This window comes from Salvia splendens, chromosome 19, assembly GCF_004379255.2.
Source record: "Salvia splendens isolate huo1 chromosome 19, SspV2, whole genome shotgun sequence".
NCBI classification, from domain to species: Eukaryota; Viridiplantae; Streptophyta; class Magnoliopsida; order Lamiales; family Lamiaceae; genus Salvia; species Salvia splendens.
Window position 1 is genome coordinate 4,137,120 of NC_056050.1, and position 14,723 is coordinate 4,151,842.

At 40.8% G+C, this 14,723-nt stretch overlaps 1 long non-coding RNA gene across 1 annotated transcript in view; it reads left to right on the forward strand.

Annotated features, from left to right (window-relative positions):
* Positions 1–590: 590 nt before the first annotated feature.
* The window catches only part of LOC121779503, a 30,109-nt gene continuing 15,976 nt past the window's right edge, over positions 591–14,723 (forward strand). The window contains exon 1 of the long non-coding RNA XR_006045831.1: positions 591–721. This is a non-coding gene — a long non-coding RNA (uncharacterized LOC121779503). The remainder of the gene's footprint in view (positions 722–14,723) is intronic.

Here is a 14,723-nt window from a genome sequence, read left to right on the forward strand (position 1 = left end):
ATTTTAAATGTTTAGTCTTCAATCCATTTGATGAGTGGTTTTTAGCAATCGGATCTACTAACAACATTGTTAAAATCTCTGATATGTGAAAGCTTTCTACTTGTGAAAGCTTTCTACTGTCCTAATAAAGCATACAACTTAGGGTTCATTTTCTCTAGAGAATAGTCCTATATCATAAAGTTATTGAAATCGTTATGAGCAAAACTAGTGTCAGTAGCCAGGCTGTCGGATTATGAACAATTGAGAGTTTATAACAGAATACATATTGAAGTCCTACAGCATTTTCCGGTTATGAATAATGGTGAATGTTATTCTCTTATAATGATCAATAATAATGTTGTCTATGCTTACTTTATTACTCTAATGTAGCAGTTATGACTTCTAAACGACGGGGGCAGTGTAGCAAAAGTGTTCGTTTGCAAGACGAATCAAATGTTTCACAACAAAGGTTGAAAACCAGTGAAGATAACAAACAGTGAACAGATTATTCTAACATGGACTCGGATTTGTTGTTAGAAATGGTGTACTATACTTCAATATATTCTTTTATAATGATATACAAGTGTCACTACTAAGACAACAATAGGCAGAAGAGTTTATAGTAGAAATCTACATCAAAAAACTTTGGACATGGTCACACCTTCGCACCACAGCCATGAAAGTGTGCCACCATTGGAGAATGAGAGCTTGAGTGTTGACGTCGAACAACAAGAAGATGAAGGTAATGGGAAATTGATGACAAGCAGGTTGTGCAGGTGTCGTGTCAAGCCAAGGATGTATCGTACTGATCAGGATGGAAATCCCAGCTATGCCTGAACCTGGTATCAATAATTCCTCAACCCACTTCTACTGACTAGTATAGTGGATGTAAGGGTCGAATCCCACAGAGATGGATGCGCTTTGGAAATTGTGGTGATATTCTGGAAAGGTTGGTTAGCTACCACGCTTTGGGTTGAGACTTTATCTAGACTAGAAATTAAGATGGTGCTCTACTGACTAGGAGGGGTGGAAAATGATCGACATATAGTTGTGTACGTGAGAATGGGGAACACAGTGTTTCAGGAGTGTGCGGAAGGTACTTGTCAAGACCGCCCATACAAGGGGTACCACAAACGCGGCGATCGTGACCGACATGCATGGACAACAGTTTAAAAGAATAACTTAAGACTTAAAGAAAGAAAACAACTTAGTTTAAAGAAGTTTAAGGTCATATTTTTTTTTTCGAAAAGACATAAGATAAAAAGAATACTTTTAAAAAGACAACGGAAAATAATTTGACTTAAGAAAAACGACTAATAAAAACGAAGGTCAACCAAACGTTTATCTTAAATCCCGGAAAACACCATTTTAAGAAAGACAACGTAAACACTCGTTTAAACCTAACACCACCATACATGTTCAAACACAACACGAAAAGATTAAGGTCTTAAGACATAATTTAAAACATAGCAGCGGATAAATAAGGTTCAAGGAGAGTCAAGGATCACGCCTATGTATGACGACACAACGTATCCTAGGGTCTTTAGCCAGCTCAACATCCACCGCAACATCCCGCTCAACCTGCAAAAGTTTTAAAAGAAATTGCAGGGCTGAATACTTGTTGTACTCAATGGGCTCATGCCGAAAACATTTATATAGTTATGTCATCCATACCAGTGATCTCGAGTTTTATACGTAGTAAAGAAAATATCACGAAAACACAAAAATGTTTCATAGACTAGCCAGTCAAATAATCTCCCCACTTTTCACATCAATCCAACAATCACAACCGCAGTGCGACGAAAGTGTGGCCACACTATTCGCCCACGAGACCGGCCGACTTGCAAGGACGGCTCACGATCCCACCAGTGTACACAGCCCGATAGGGTTTACGGCCCTACTCGGACCCGAATTCGTTTCACAACACAGCCATATAGCCTAACGGAGTAAACTCATACGAACTAGGCATCAGGCACACAATCTCATAACAAAAACAGTCCATGGCATGACATAACAGTTAAACCACCCTTGTATCTCCACATAATATTTTTTCGGAAAAATAAAGAGGTTTGAAAAGAAAGCCCACCTCGTTCGCTTAGCAATTCACAACCCAACTTAGCAACTCTCGATCCTCGAGTTCACGAATACACAACACCCTTGTCAACGACAACACAAGTCAGCCTCACACAACAACATCTTACTATGCATGTCCTATCGTCTCTCTCTCATCGTTTTTCCTCAATTTCCCAAACCCAACATACATCGCAAAGGTGTAAATCACACGTAACACATTTCAACTTATCACAAGTGATTTCAACATTTAAGCGCATTCCTTGGACATACGTGCATCAAACAATACTTTTAAACTTGAAAATAAGTGTCATTTAATCAAGGCAGAAAACTGGCAGAAATGCGCGACCGTTTTGTAAAAATCACTTTGAATTCACCCGACCTCAAAACATGCTAAATTTTGGTCACGATACAGAGGACACATTCAAGTTCATCCATGAAAATTTTCATATCGAAATCACGTCATTTAGTCAGTCATATCACATATTGAACTCTCTGGTCGGAACATACAATTTCTGACAGTATTGCGCAGTTCATTTGAAAAATTCACCATAAATTCATACGATGCCCAAAAAGGCTGGAAATTTAACACAACTCAGAAACCACTTCAATTTTTCATATAGTTCAAGAATCACATCAATCGGAGGTCATTTGGTCAGTCAAACAGAAAACGAAACATTCATGGCGAGAACTCACGTTTCTGGCAGATTTGCGCAGTCAACTTCAAAGATTTATTAAAAATTCATTTTTCGATAAAACAGGCTGAAAATCACACGAGACACAGAAAACACCTTGAAGTTTACTCAGTAAAATATTCATAGCAAATTTCGTTCGTTTGATGGGTCAAACACAGATCATAAATCACTGGTCGTGCATCACAGATTTCTGGTTCAAGTTCGAAAATAGGGTTTTCATTATTCATAACACAAACACCGATTTTTCAAGCACGAAAACACATAATCATGCTTATACGTTCCTCATACACATATTTACACACCAACTCATATTATTCACCAATTAATTCGATCCAACACACATGATTTCAATCAACAACACAAAACCAACGAGTTCTTACGAAAAACACAACTTCCCCCCGTTAAAACTTGCGATCTATCAAACCTACACTCTCTACATGCATGTAGGACTCAAAACATGGTTCAAAAGAGAAGGAGGAGGAAAAGTGTGCGAATATACGTAGAATGGAGCGATTCGTCGGAGGTTCTCGAAAATAATTCCAACGGATTGCAACAACAAGGGTTGGATGGAGGATTTTTGGAGATGGGAGAGTGGGAGAAGATGAAAAAAACGTGTGGGAGAGGGAGAGAATGAAAGTGGCGAGATTTTTGAGTGAATGGGGGCTAGGGTTTTATTATTTGGTATTTATTTGCTAGGTTTAAGTCCATGAATGAGTTAAATAAATAAATTGTGGGGAATTAAATATATAGGCCAATGAATAAGAATCCCACAATTATGAAGAGCCAAATTTTCGAAAATTATGGCTGAAAAATTAATAAGGAATTATTTGGTATTTATTTGGAGAGAATTAATTCCACAACTTAGGAAATAAAAATAGTGGATACAAGGAAACAAATAAATTAAATCTCCAAGTAGGAAAATTGTGGTGGGGGCCGAAAATTTCAAGGACTTTGCACAAAGAAATTATTTAAATCCCCAATTAAATAGAATATGATTTAAATTTGGTAATTTCTTTATGGGAAAAGGCTCCCATAAAATAGGTAACGATTATTTAAATTCCCACAAGGAAAATAATAGTATGGGGCGTGTGACATGGAAGGGAGGTAGTAGAAAAATATTCACATCCCCAATTAAAATGACATAGGAATTTATTTGAATAAAAAGGGGTTCCAAAAAATAGGAACAAATAAAAATATTCTCCAAATTTTATTGGAGAGGGCCGAAAATTGCTAGGCTCAAATAGTCAAGGAAATATCCCAACTCTCTATTTACTTTGGGTGAAGAAATAAAATATAACATGATTTAATTGGATTAAATTCAAAAGAAGAGAGTCCATAAAGCACCAATTAAATCGAATGAAAAATAATCCAATCTCCTATTGGAGATTTTCGAAACTCCCAAGGAAAAAAGGGATGGAGTTCGAATTTCATGTAGTGTAATTTAGGGTCCATTGGTTTGGATTTAATTTGGAATGAAGTAAAAAAACAATTAATTAAATCCACAAAGAGAAGTACTATTTCAATAATTTCGGAATGACCGGAAGTATCAATTAATTGACTCGAGAAATGATTAATGCATGATCCTATTAATTTTTTTCCCTTCATTGGAAAAATATAAAACTCAAGCTCATCAATCACATTAAACACGATAATTCATTCCACGCAAGGTCACTTAAATCACATAGAAGCAAACGTTTCTAAATTGAAATTTCAAATCAACTTATTATATAAAAAGTCACAAAAGTTTGGGATGTTACATCCTTCCCCTCTAAACAGAAATTTCGTCCCGAAATTTAATCGTCTCACACAAACAACTCGGGAAACTTTTCTTTCATCTTATCTTCTAACTCCCACGTAGCTTCCTCGGGACCATGGTGCTTCTACAACACCTTCACGGACGCTATCGTCTTGTTTCGTAGCTCTTGTACCTTCCGATCTAGGATTGCTTCGGGCCTTTCCTCGTAGCTCATGTCGGGGGTTAGGATCACATCCTCTTGGTGAATCACATGTTTGGGGTTGAACACGTACTTGCGCAACTGCGACACGTGGAACACGTTGTGCACGTTCCCAAAGCTGGGAGGTAACGCCAATCGATACGCTACAGGACCTACTTCGTCGATGATCTCGTACGGTCCCACAAAATGCGGTTTCAGCTTGCCCTTCACTCCAAATCTCACAACTCCTCTCATCGGGGACACTTTCAGAAACACTTTGTCACCAACGTCGAATTTGATTTCCGTTCGACGCACGTCCCCATACGACTTCTGTCTATCTTGAGCTTCCTTGATCCTTACGCGGATTTGATGCACAATTTCAGTCATCTCCTTTATAGCATCGGGCCCTAACATCTTCCTCTCGCCGACTTCATCCCAATAAAGTGGGGATTGACACTTCCTGCCATACAAAGCTTCGTACGGGGCCATATCGATCGTCGCTTGATAGCTATTGTTGTAGGCGAATTCGACCAAAGGTAGAACAGTTTCCCAACTTTCCCCTCGATCTAGGACAACGGCTCGCAACATATCTTCAAGTGTCTGAATCGTCCTCTCTGATTGCCCATCCGATTGCGGGTGATAAGCAGTACTAAAGTTCAACTGTGTGCCCAATTCTCGTTGCAAACTCATCCAAAACTTTGATGTGAACTTTGTATCGCGGTCGGATACAATGGTCTTTGGCACTCCATGCAATCGTACAATCTCGTTCACGTAGAGTTTAGCTAACTTGTCCGCGCCATAAGTAATTTTCATCGGTAAGAAGTGTGCGCTCTTAGTAAGTCGATCAATGATCACTCAAATCGCGGTGTTGCCCTTCTGTGACTTTGGCAAAGCCGTCACGAAATCCATAGCTAAATGCTCCCACTTCCATTCGGGAATTTCAAGCGGTTGTAACTTCCCATATGGCCGTTGGTGTAAGGCCTTCACTTGTTGGCATGCTAGACATCGTTCCACATATGACGCTACGTCCCCTTTCATTCCATTCCACCAAAACCGTTGCTTCAAATCCCGATACATCTTCGTGCTTCCGGGGTGTGCGGTGTAAGGCGTGTCGTGCGCTTCACTCAAAATCTCCTCTTTTAGCGCCTCATCGCTCGGCACACACAAACGTCCGTCGTATGTCAAAGCATTATCCGCCTCCTCACGGTAATGATCAAGCTTCTCGGCTCTCACCTTTGCACGTAACTCCTCCAACCTTCCATCACGTCGCTGGGCTTCTATGAGTTTGGTTCTCAAATCTGGCTCAATCACTAGAGTCGCCAATCTTGCACCTACTGTCTCGGGCGCTTTCACTATTTCCAATCTCATCTTGTCAAACTCGTGAATCAACGCTTCCTCTTGCGTTAGGAAGTAAGCCAATTGCGGTTGGTTCTTCCTACTCAAGGCGTCGGCGACCACGTTCGCCTTGCCCGGATGGTAATTAATAACGCAGTCATAGTCTTTCACGATCTCTAACCAACGTCGCTGGCGCATGTTTAGCTCTTTCTGTTCGAAAAAGTACTTGAGACTCTTGTGATCGGTGTAGATTTCGCATCTCACTCCACAGAGATGATGCCTCCAAATTTTCAGTGCATGCACCACTGCTGCTAACTCCAAATCATGCGTCGGAAAATTCAACTCATTCGGTCTCAGCTGTCGGGAAGCATATGCTATCACCTTCCCATCTTGCATTAACACACATCCTAGTCCTACTTTCGACGCGTCCGTATAGACGGCGAAGTCCTTGTCGGGTTCTGGTACCGCTAGGACTGGTGCTAGTCAACTTCTCCTTCAATAGTTGGAAACTCGCCTCGCACTCTGACGTCCAAACCACCTTAATCCCTTTCTTTAGCAGTTGCGTCATCGGTCTCGCAATCTTAGAGAATCCTTCAATGAACCGTCGATAATATCCCGCCAATCCCAAGAAACTGTGGATTTCACTTGGTGTTTTCGGCGATTTCCAATTCTGCACGGCCTCGACCTTTGCTGGGTCCACTTGAATTCTATTTTCCGTCACAATATGACCAAGAAAGTTCACTCGAGTCAACCAAAACTCACACTTACTGAACTTGGCATAAAGTTTCTCCTTTTGCAATGTTTCCAACACTGTCTGTAGATGCCCTCTATGTTCATCCTCGTTCTTCGAGTATACCAACACGTCATCGATGAAGACTAGCACAAACTTGTCGAGATACTCGTGGAAAACTCGGTTCATCAAGTCCATGAAAACGGCTGGGGCGTTGGTCAGCCCAAATGGCATCACGACGAACTCATAATGGCTATAACGAGTGCGAAAAGCAGTCGTAGGCACATCCTCTCGTCGGACCTTTAGTTGATGATACCCTGATCTCAAATCCATTTTCGAGAATACGCCCGCTCCTCGAAGTTGGTCAAATAAGTCGTCAATCCTTGGCAGTGGGTACTTATTCTTCAAGGTCATCTTGTTGAGCCCACGATAGTCGATGCACATCCTCATCGTTCCGTCCTTCTTCTTAACAAACAGAACTGGCGCTCCCCATGGTGATACGCTGGGTCGAATAAAACCCAAATCTAACAGTTCTTGCAACTGAACCTTCAACTCGGCCAACTCCTTAGGGGCCATTCGGTATGGCGCCTTCGATACTGGCGCTGACCCTGGTTCCAAATCAATGGTGAACTCCACCTGTCTGTCGGGTGGCGGTCCTGGCAAAGCTTCGGGGAACACATCGGGAAATTCTCGCACTACTGCCACGTCCTCTACTTTCAAATCCTTCTTTTCCTCTCCATTCAAGTACACTAGATACGCCGGACGTCCCTTTCTTATCATAGCAGTTGCTTGCAAAGCAGAAATTATGGAGGTTCGTCGGTTCATGGAGATCCCGCACAAGATAGTTGGCTCTTCGCCTGGGGCTTGAAAAGAAATCTGTCTCTCTTTGCAGTAAATCGTTGCATGGTTCTCGGTAAGCCAATCCATTCCCAAGATTATGTCTACATTCTCCAAAGGCATAACTTGCAAGAGTTTGGCCACTACTCCTAGTTCTCCTAACACAAACTCTATGTTCGAGCAAGTTCTCACAATGTCAATCAATCCTCCAACCGGTGAAGACACATTCAAATTCGATTTGAGCTTAGCAGTAGGAAGTTCTAAGGCATTCACACATGACACGGAAATAAAAGAATGCTAAGCACCCGTATCAAACAGCACGATAATAGGCAGTTGTTGGAGCTTTCCCATACCTGCCAAATTCTCCTTGCCCTTGCTGTCTTGGGGTTCCTGCCCTTGTTTCCCTTTGAGTGCGTACGCCCTTGCTTGCTGTGGGGCCACTTGTCGGATTGGTTGAGGCTGTTGTGGTGGTCTCTGTCCTTGCCCATTCTTCAATCCACCTTTGTTGTTGTTTGGGCACTCTCGAGACATGTGCCCGTTTCCACCGCAGGCGTAACACCGAATGCCTCCAACTCGGCACTCCCCAACATGATGCTTGGAGCACCGATTACAGTAGGGTGTTCTCTGCGGGTTTCCCCTCTGCTGTGGAACCATTTGGCGCCCATGATTCTGCGGTTGCCGAAAAGTGGAGAAGCGCCTCTTATTGTCAAAAGGAGCTCGGTTTCCCTCCCACTTCCTTTTGTCTCTAAAGTTCGCCGGGGGTGCAGATGGGGTAGGGTTTGTTGTCCTCTCATTCTTGGGCAGTGCTTCCTCCACATCTAAGGCACAGCCCAACACCGCGGAATAAGGAATTCCCCTCCGACTAGCCACTGCTACCCTTATCTCTGTCCTAAGGCCGGAACGGAACTTCGCAGCCATCTTCTCGTCTGTATCCACCAATTCTGGCGCATAACGCGTCATCTCACACAGGGTGCGGTCGTACTCTGTGACCGTCATACTTCCTTGCTTCAACGTGTGGAACTCCACTACCTTCGCCCGCCGATAACTTTCCGGAACATACTTGTTGTAAACCTCTTCCTTAAAATCCTCCCAAGTAAGCGCCTCACGGCGAGCGGGGTCCATGGTTCTCTTCTTCGTTTCCCACCAAAAGTCAGCGGGTCCTGTCAGCTGATACGTCACGCAGGCCAGGCGTTCCTTGTCCGTGCATCCCATAAACTCAAAGATACGCTCAATGTCGCACACCCATGCCTCCGCCTTCGGGGGCTCTCCCAACCCATCGAACTTGGGTGGGTTCTCTTTGCGAAAGGCTTTTGATGTACTCCCTTTCGTTTGGTTGGGGTAGAGGTGGTGGTGGAGGCGGGGGTGGATTCCCGACACTTCCTTCTGTCTGTTCCCCCACATTGTTCTCCACACGCGGACCACGTCTACGTCTCGGGGGCATGTTGATCTAAAACACAGGTTAGCATCGTTGTGAGTGCATCGTTATTAAAACATCATCGCTTTCATGCACGCATACGATACGATAGAACACAAGTACTTAAAAGCACGTGAAAAGGGAAACTTCCATAAATAACGTGGAAAGGAAAACAAAAGTATTCGTTTGGAAAACAAAAAGGTACTACTTCCACTGTCTTAACAACTTAAGGAAAAAGAAACAACATCACTCATCTATCTAGTGTTAATGTCTTCTTCTGGGTCTTCTTTCTCTTCCGGGTCTCCTTCTTCTTCTGGGTTTTCCTCTACATGATAATCGTCCACCATACGGAGAGCCTCTTCGATATCCATACTATCATCCGTGTTAACATCCACGTAGTCATCTTCGAAACCCGGGACCATGCCTTCTTGTGGTACGACTTCTCTTACTGCCGTTGGTTTAACCTCGATCACATCTTTGTCTTCCCAAATGGTTTCATCTTCTTTTTTCTCTGTCGACGGTGGTCGCTCGGAACGTGAGTCAATCAAAGCCCACGTTAAGGCCTTTAGAAAACCTTTCATGTCGCCGGCCATCCACCGGTTTCGTGGTTCATACCACGTGAATCGACTGGCTGTTGCTTCCATCCAAGGCCCCCAACTTTCGGGCATTAATTCGACTAGTCTTCTTATGCCATCATAGGCCGACGCATGGTACCCGCGGACGTCTTGCCATAGAGTCTCGAAATGAGCGACAACCTCTCTTAAGGCTTTGCCTTCTTCTCTCTCATAGTGGTCGTAGTCGTATATCGCTTGTCGCATTTTGGCACTATACTGACTGCTCTTAAGCGCGGTTCGTTTCGTTCGTGCCATCTACATAGAGACGAAGGTTTCCTTTAAAACACAATTTGTATTATTGTTTGTTTGAAAAGGTTCTTAAGTTTGTCGCGTAGTTGAGGTTAAATTTCATCTTACAACTTCATATCGTTTTATGCTAACGTCGTGATTCTCGTGCATAACATACATCTAGAAACGTCACTAAGTTCATGCTCACTTGCATTCATACCATATCGATATCACGTTTGCACACACCATACATGTCTAAATCATCATGTCAAACATACTCGTATTCCATGCAATCATGCTATTACAACATCATATTCACGCACATAACACATGTTTAAGTTATCATGTACATCATGCTCGTATACTCATTCCATTACAATTCATCATCACGCATAACGTTCATTCGCATGCATAAACTAGTCAAATGTCATATCATATCATCATAAATTTCATACATCAATCTCGCATACTCCCAACAATTTACACATACCTCACTTTCATCGGTTGAGCGTGATGCTTTGGATGTTGAGCCTTCGTGACACTTCTAGTCAATAAGGGTTCACTAACTTAGACTTAAAGTGAAAGAAGACTCTCGGACCAGAGCGAAAGAACAAAGCTCTGATACCACTCTGTCACGACCGCCCATACAAGGGGTACCACAAACGCGGCGATCGTGACCGACATGCATGGACAACAGTTTAAAAGAATAACTTAAGACTTAAAGAAAGAAAACAACTTAGTTTAAAGAAGTTTAAGGTCATATTTTTTTTTTCTGAAAAGACATAAGATAAAAAGAATACTTTTAAAAAGACAACGGAAAATAATTTGACTTAAGAAAAACGACTAATAAAAACGAAGGTCAACCAAACGTTTATCTTAAATCCCGGAAAACACCATTTTAAGAAAGACAACGTAAACACTCGTTTAAACCTAACACCACCATACATGTTCAAACACAACACGAAAAGATTAAGGTCTTAAGACATAATTTAAAACATAGCAGCGGATAAATAAGGTTCAAGGAGAGTCAAGGATCACGCCTATGTATGACGACACAACGTATCCTAGGGTCTTTAGCCAGCTCAACATCCACCGGAACATCCCGCTCAACCTGCAAAATTTTTAAAAGAAATTGCAGGGCTGAGTACTTGTTGTACTCAATGGGCTCATGCCGAAAACATTTATATAGTTATGTCATCCATACCAGTGATCTCGAGTTTTATACGTAGTAAAGAAAATATCACGAGAACACAAAAATGTTTCATAGACTGGTCAGTCAAATAATCTCCCCACTTTTCACATCAATCCAACAATCACAACCGCAGTGCGACGAAAGTGTGGCCACACTATTCGCCCACGAGACCGGCCGACTTGCAAGGACGGCTCACGATCCCACCAGTGTACACAGCCCAATAGGGTTTACGGCCCTACTCGGACCCGAATTCGTTTCACAACACAGCCATATAGCCTAACGGAGTAAACTCATACGAACTAGGCATCAGGCACACAATCTCATAACAAAAACAGTCCATGGCATGACATAACAGTTAAACCACCCTTGTATCTCCACATAATATTTTTTCGGAAAAATAAAGAGGTTTGAAAAGAAAGCCCACCTCGTTCGCTTAGCAATTCACAACCCAACTTAGCAACTCTCGATCCTCGAGTTCACGAATACACAATACCCTTGTCAACGACAACACAAGTCAGCCTCACACAACAACATCTTACTATGCATGTCCTATCGTCTCTCTCTCATCGTTTTTCCTCAATTTCCCAAACCCAACATACATCGCAAAGGTGTAAAACACACGTAACACATTTCAACTTATCACAAGTGATTTCAACATTTAAGCGCATTCCTTGGACATACGTGCATCAAACAATACTTTTAAACTTGAAAATAAGTGTCATTTAATCAAGGCAGAAAACTGGCAGAAATGCGCGACCGTTTTGTAAAAATCACTTTAAATTCACCCGACCTCAAAACATGCTAAATTTTGGTCACGATACAGAGGACACATTCAAGTTCATTCATGAAAATTTTCATATCGAAATCACGTCATTTAGTCAGTCATATCACATATTGAACTCTCTGGTCGGAACATACAATTTCTGACAGTATTGCGCAGTTCATTTGAAAAATTCACCATAAATTCATACGATGCCCAAAAAGGCTGGAAATTTAACACAACTCAGAAAACACTTCAATTGTTCATATAGTTCAAGAATCACATCAATCGGAGGTCATTTGGTCAGTCAAACAGAAAACGAAACATTCATGGCGAGAACTCACGTTTCTGGCAGATTTGCGCAGTCAACTTCAAAGATTTATTAAAAATTCATTTTTTGATAAAACAGGCTGAAAATCACACGAGACACAGAAAACACCTTGAAGTTTACTCAGTAAAATATTCATAGCAAAATTCGTTCGTTTGATGGGTCAAACACAGATCATAAATCACTGGTCGTGCATCACAGATTTCTGGTTCAAGTTCGAAAATAGGGTTTTCATTATTCATAACACAAACACCGATTTTTCAAGCACGAAAACACATAATCATGCTTATACGTTCCTCATACACATATTTACACACCAACTCATATTATTCACCAATTAATTCGATCCAACACACATGATTTCAATCAACAACACAAAACCAACGAGTTCTTACGAAAAACACAACTTCCCCCCGTTAAAACTTGCGATCTATCAAACCTACACTCTCTACATGCATGTAGGACTCAAAACATGGTTCAAAAGAGAAGGAGGAGGAAAAGTGTGCGAATATACCTTCCTTTGACAAAACGAATCGGTAGAAACGTAGAATGAAGCGATTCGTCGGAGGTTCTCGAAAATAATTCCAACGGATTGCAACAACAAGGGTTGGATGGAGGATTTTTGGAGATGGGAGAGTGGGAGAAGATGAAAAAAACGTGTGGGAGAGGGAGAGAATGAAAGTGGCGAGATTTTTGAGTGAATGGGGGCTAGGGTTTTATTATTTGGTATTTATTTGCTAGGTTTAAGTCCATGAATGAATTAAATAAATAAATTGTGGGGAATTAAATATATAGGCCAATGAATAAGAATCCCACAATTATGAAGAGCCAAATTTTCGAAAATTATGGCTGAAAAATTAATAAGGAATTATTTGGTATTTACTTGGAGAGAATTAATTCCACAACTTAGGAAATAAAAATAGTGGATACAAGGAAACAAATAAATTAAATCTCCAAGTAGGAAAATTGTGGTGGGGGCCGAAAATTTCAAGGACTTTGCACAAGGAAATTATTTAAATCCCCAATTAAATAGAATAGGATTTAAATTTGGTAATTTCTTTATGGGAAAAGGCTCCCATAAAATAGGTAACGATTATTTAAATTCCCACAAGGAAAATAATAGTATGGGGCGTGTGACATGGAAGGGAGGTAGTAGAAAAATATTCACATCCCCAATTAAAATGACATAGGAATTTATTTGAATAAAAAGGGGTTCCAAAAAATAGGAACAAATAAAAATATTCTCCAAATTTTATTGGAGATGGCCGAAAATTGCTAGGCTCAAATAGTCAAGGAAATATCCCAACTCTCTATTTACTTTGGGTGAAGAAATAAAATATAACATGATTTAATTGGATTAAATTCAAAAGAAGAGAGTCCATAAAGCACCAATTAAATCGAATGAAAAATAATCCAATCTCCTATTGGAGATTTTCAAAACTCCCAAGGAAAAAAGGGATGGAGTTCGAATTTCATGTAGTGTAATTTAGGGTCCATTGGTTTGGATTTAATTTGGAATGAAGTCCCAAAACAATTAATTAAATCCACAAAGAGAGGTACTATTTCAATAATTTCGGAATGACCGGAAGTATCAATTAATTGACTCGAGAAATGATTAATGCATGATCCTATTAATTTTTTTCCCTTCATTGGAAAAATATAAAACTCAAGCTCATCAATCACATTAAACACGATAATTCATTCCACGCAAGGTCACTTAAATCACATAGAAGCAAACGTTTCTAAATTGAAATTTCAAATCAACTTATTATATAAAAAGTCACAAAAGTTTGGGATGTTACAGTACTGGGTTACTATAAAGAGCTAAACGGAATATCAGAAAATAAGAGGTAGTTATCTGAAAAGGTACCAATAGAAAAGTATAAAAAAGTAAAGGACAAAAGCATAAAGTAGTTAAAAAGCAAATGTGGTCCCAAACTTTGATGTAGATGTTATCTTCTTCAACATGAATAACTCAGATCAACAAACTCAGAATTCAGGAACGAGAATTGCAGATTAACAACTTCACAACAACAGATCTACGATCAAAACTTCAAATCTAAAGATTAACTATCAGAACTGAAATTAAGCTTACTGGGTGACATGCAAGGTGACAGAAATCACGTAACTAGGCTTTCACACTTAACCATCTCAGATCTAAGATCTAACAGCTATCTAAACTCATGTACTCAGATCTATCAATTCGGAAATGAAAACATGCTCGCAACACTTGGAAATTACCGTAGCAACTAGATCTAAGCTATCTAGGCAGAAAGAAACTAAATTAAACAGGAACCGATGCACAAAAAACAACTTCATATCATAAAAAACGTTTGGATCACAACTAAGACTTCAAAGTAAACAAATATTAAAAATGCAACCGATCCAACGTGAGAAAACAAAGTGTGATTAACTAAGAAAGAAAATAAAGATTGTTTTGCCACTCCGGGCGATGGAACTGCTGACGCTACACAACTCGCTGACTGGAATGAGAGAATGCGGAACTCCGATGAACTGATGGAACTCTCAGGTGACCATGGCTGTGGCGAGGAATTAGAATATGAAGGATTAGGCTGAAGGACTGATCTGACGAGAGAGAACTACTCT